This window comes from Priapulus caudatus, unplaced genomic scaffold (genome assembly GCF_000485595.1).
Source record: "Priapulus caudatus unplaced genomic scaffold, Priapulus_caudatus-5.0.1 Scaffold228, whole genome shotgun sequence".
Taxonomy (NCBI): domain Eukaryota; kingdom Metazoa; phylum Priapulida; class Priapulimorpha; order Priapulimorphida; family Priapulidae; genus Priapulus; species Priapulus caudatus.
The window spans coordinates 142,912-148,224 of record NW_014577289.1 but is presented as its reverse complement, the minus strand read 5'-3'; the positions used below and the strand labels follow the sequence as shown (position 1 = coordinate 148,224).

Here is a 5,313-nt window from a genome sequence, read left to right as displayed (position 1 = left end):
CAGGTCGGAGAAATTCCTCTGTTTAGACGCACGTCACACCACACCGATGGTCTGACTATACGTTTTGATAATTATATAAACCCCATACTAACATATAACACCTCAGCCTAACAGTTACATTTTCCCTTCATATACATAGATATCTTGCAAACAAAATGTACGTAAATGTACTAGTGACCTCATACCATATTGCTTTAGGCGCTTTGAGTTTATATACTCGTGGCGTAACAGTGTCGGTTATTCATTTGGCATTTTTTAGTACTTTTTGACTGACTTTTAGTAGTTACAGGCTTCTAAGCATACTTGATGACACACGTAATATATATTTCACCAGTGTAGGCCAGCTTAGCTGGAAATTAAGTTAAGTTCGGTGAAATAGACAAATTCCATTTTACACGTATTTTTCCTAATTAATAAAAAAAGATTATATGTCACAGTTAGCAACATTCATCCACGCTCAGTACTATCAGGAGTGAATAATGACAAATAATGACATTGTTATTACCCTGCCTGGTATTATACAAATACGCGCATATTACGAAACGTTAAGCCGGGCGCACACGTGGCGATTTTTATTGACATTACGTACTGTCGATAAAAATCGCCAGTACTAGCTGTCGATAAAAATCGCCACGTGTGCGCCCGGCTTTAGTCACAAGAAATATTGAAAATTCTTTACGTGTGACATAAGCAGTACTTAGTTGTGATACCGGCCGGTGCCGATTTTTCCGGTCTATCCACGCGTCATTATCATTCAAATATTCATAACAATACAGTGCCCACGTCAAAATACTTGCATGACAAAGGGAAAAATAATTTTCTTACTCGGGGCGCTGAATAATGCACCTTCTCCTACAATTTACTCAATGAGCGAATAACCATTGGGGCATGAACATGCACGACCATTTCCCTAGTGTTTTGATGAACAATTCCAAGAAAAAAAAATAATTTACACTCAAGCACTCATAACTCTGTATATATATACACACAACTGTGTGTCCATGAACAGTGAGTGGCGTGCGCGTGGTGACATGTGTTGTACATGAACGTAAATCATTACGTAAAAAATCCTTACAGGGTTTAAATTATTTGGCGATTTGGAGTCCATAAACATTGCATTGGTAGTAAATGTAACCTTATGTATTTACTATCATTTTATTACAGGTACGGAAAAGTGCCCCTGACCATAGTCATTGCTATTTGGCATCTGAATTCAAAATTATGATTTAACTTTGCATAACTTAAGTTAGCGTGGCACAATGCCGTATCTGAGGGACAGGTGCCATAATTACAGTCCATAAGGTGAAGCTCGTTATAGCGCCTAGTTCATGCACAATAGAGCGATGGAGTGTATCTGCCAGTCACGCAGATAGTGTATTCCACACGCAGACACATCGCTAACACTGTCACGATCTGACAACATAATAAACTACGCCAGCCGTGTCCGTCTCATCAATCATTACAATTACACGGCACGTGTCAGATGCAAAATCATAATTCATATATATATAATAAACTGCTTGCTCAAGCTAAACTGCATGATGCACGGGTTTCGAACGCATGCAGAAACGTTAGGCGGTCTTTAGTTATGCCAGCTAGAAGGAGCAAGTCATGTGCATTTACGGCTTAGGAAGTACTGGTTGCTTTCTTCAATCTCCATTCATTAAAATGCTAGGTCACGTAATAACGAATAGTACTATCGAAACCAAATATGCTACTGAATTCTTACGAGACAAAACGTCTTCTTAAATTGCACAAAAACGATTACAATTCCAGGCACCTGACTTTTTGTCCCATACAAAAACACAAGTGTGCGTCGTACGTGACAGCAACAGCAGCGCGGCATGATTGGCAGAACTAGTAAAGATAGTACAATGCAATCAGGGGTGACATTATAATAAATATCTATACACATAGAGATACACATATGAACATGAAGAGCTAATAAACTATAATACACTGTGTAGTACATACATAATGTATACATATGTGTGTACATACATAATGTATTATTAGCTCTTGAGATAATCTATATTATATGTCACTTCTGATATAACTTGATAATGATAGATGAATATGAGCATTAAATAACACTTTGCTAGGTTTTATTAAATGTACGTTACACGCATAGCTATATCTTTTGCAAGTACCAATTAGGATCACATATACATTAACAATCAATCGGGTAACCTACGCCCGGTTTCAATACCAGGATATCAAAAATCGCCAGTGCCCATGCACCGACCTTTAGATGTATACTAATGCTATAAAGAATCTAGTTGTATTCAAGCTATTCGAGATTTTCGCACGTTACAACAAACTTTACGCACCTAACTTTTCAGTACAGCGAAAGCCGCAGTTGCCTTCAACTACAGCTAATACATGCCTCCCCTTTATAAACACCCTCGATACTGTACCGAATATCAATGCCAACTTGCAACTGTTAGCCAGCCTGCATGCAGTTTAGTAGCATCGGTGTAACACAGGGGCGTCACCAAGGCAGTCAGTCACAGACGGCTAAAGTCAAGCAAAAAAAAACCAGCAACCGGTACAATGCACACGCTTTGCGGGGTTGGGCAATCCCAACGCTCACGAACCCGCAACGCCCCTATACTACCGCTGCCCACACGAGAGCGAATTTACGAGACTCGGATTGAAGGCCACATGCAGGATTTGCTTTCGAAGTGTAACTTTTCGCATGGACCGATCCCTCGACAGGTGTGTCGGATCTGTAGGATAGCGCACGCTCCCGCAGAGAGTAAATATATCGCCTCACACTATTCCTCAAATGCAATCACTAGAAACAACACACCTCTTCGCTCCAAGTGATAAATAATAATAGAACGCCGCAGGTAATCACTATACACCACGCCCTTAGCATCCGAGTACACTAATGACTCGGGGGCCGATCTGCCATGGTTATTCCCCAGGTAACGAGTCGGCTCTCATCCTTTCCGTAGCAAGTCCAGTTTTCGCCTAGCTCCTACACCCTATTCCCGCTCTACCTTCCACCGACCTATACCTTCACCCCGCCGAGCGCCTCCGCGAACCGCCTCTCTAAGGTACGGAATTACTTGTATTCAATTACGCGACACGCGGTGCGAGTGTTACGACTTGGAGACATCTGTATAGTATCGTAGAATTGTGCGTGTAACGAATATTCTGTGGTGTAAAACAAAGCACGAAGAGTTTTGATAACACCGTGTTCGTGTTCTCTAGGCTAAGGTATGCAGTGTCTTCCTTACCTGGTGCACGTGACCAGCGGTTTAGGGGGTAGTGGCAATAGGTTGCGTAGATAGCGAGTTCTCTAGTATTTTTTCTAATATACGTTTTCTTTCTAAGCACGTGTTTTATCGCAATCAACGTGACGGCATCTCTCTGCAAAGAGTCGCAGCTAACTTACTATACCGACACCATCGTAGCGCATCGTTTCCGTAGATGATCACGTAAGTGCGAATTGTTTTTACACTAAGGTATGCTCAAACTATTCTCTTTAATAGCCTTTTAATAGCTAAATTATCTGCGTTTACACGCTTTTTAAGCGTTTTCGCTTTCTAAATTCGTCGGTGCGCGCTTTAAATAGCAGCCACCGTGTCGCTAGGCGTAATCGCGCGTAACGATTACCGCTGTTTCTGCCCCCACCGCAGCAGAGACGACCCCCTGGAACTGCCCCCTCTTCACCAACCCGTCGCGCCTCACCCCACCCCTACGCTGGTGCGGGGGACCTCTAGTAATCCCCGACCAGACAGACGACTGCGGCCTGGCGCACGACGACGACCCCGACCGCTACGTCAGCTGGCGTGCTTTCTGGGATGACGTCGCCTACTTCGAGACGACGCACCCGGGCATGACAGTGCGGTACGACGCGGACGTGGACGACATGCGATTCGATCCTCCAACTTGGGGGCGGAGTGGGCGCCGGCACCGTCGTCCTGGCGCGACGCCGGATGACCATGCAACTCACGAGTGCGGAGTGCCTCATCCACCTCCACGCGGACGACAACGACGACGACAACGACGACGACGACAACGACGACGACGACAACGGCGATGGACATTTCTACGACCACTGGTACGGCGGCCACCAGGCCATTGACAACGCCGCCCCAGGCCCGATCGAACTGGAGGACTGGGAAGTGGACGCCCCAGCCCCAGCCCAGCCCCAGCCGGCCCCGCTGGAGGAGAACTGGGACAGCGACGACTAGCCCCACCCCAGCCCCAACCGGCCTCGCGCAAACTGGACCACGGCGACGCGGACGGCCCGAGTCTATTTTTTCCGTACCGCAAATGCGTAATTAAACGTTCTACACGGGTTCCTTGTTGCTTTGACACAACAAACCTTCAAAACAAGAGAACAAACGCCCATTTGTAAATATTTGTTTTAGTTTATCATCAGTAGACTTAAGTAAGTTTTCTGATGTATTTTCTATGAAAAACACACATTTTACTCATTAATATAAAATATAATATCACTATAATTACAATTCTTTGTGTAACTGTGTTATTTTCATCTTAATCTCAAGTTATGAGAGGGTTTGGGCTCTCGTAACACTTACTACATACGTACGTATACGATACGTACTCGTACTATAGTATAGAGTAGCCCTTCGCTCTGTCGCAGGAGTAAAGATAGATACAATCCTACCTAGATCACCTACCTACAGAATCAGATCTATACCTATCAGAATCCTATCTAGGTCAATTCTTTTAGATACCCTGTATCTTAAAGAAAGTACATTAAAGCATTGGTTGTAAAATGACTTTATTACTTGGGAAGCATATGAAATAAACACCTTTCAGATGCCAAGATGAATAATACACCTATTTCAAATGTGCGGTATTGTTTGTTTAATTGTTTTTTATCACCTCGTTCTGATTGACATGAATTATGGTGCAGATCTACTTCACATTTATTAGAGAACTAAAAGATCAATTTGGTATGGACAGATTTTGCTGAAATAGTAATCCATGGATATGGAAAGAAAATTGAAAACTGTCCTAAAATAATGCGTTTTTGAAACACTCTGTACGTGTACATTGGTCTACATTACATCAGTTGGATGAAATAATTCCCCAGGTAACAACTCGGCTCTGACCCTTTGAACCAGATAGTCCTGTTATTGTCCAGCTCCGATCTTGCTTGTGATTTCCACTCGTAGTCCCAATATACTTCTCATTTCTACCTTCGACCGACCTACCGTCACCCCGCCAAACGCCTCCGCTAACACAACTCTAATACCCCCGTCAGACCGGGGTGGCGTCCTTACTGCGCTGCTACGGCGACGGAAAATGGGCCCAGAGCGCGCCAAGGTC

At 43.8% G+C, this 5,313-nt stretch overlaps 1 protein-coding gene and 1 long non-coding RNA gene across 4 annotated transcripts in view; one reads left to right on the top strand and one right to left on the bottom strand.

Annotated features, from left to right (window-relative positions):
- LOC106807667 (kinesin-like protein KIF21A) overlaps positions 1-5,313 on the bottom strand; it is a 63,013-nt gene that overhangs the window by 35,218 nt on the left and 22,482 nt on the right. The gene's annotated exons all lie outside the window — the stretch shown is intronic.
- Positions 2,851-3,769, top strand: LOC106807673. The gene is made up of 3 exons (XR_001393691.1): positions 2,851-3,062; positions 3,343-3,446; positions 3,648-3,769. It is a non-coding gene; the product is annotated as an uncharacterized LOC106807673 (long non-coding RNA).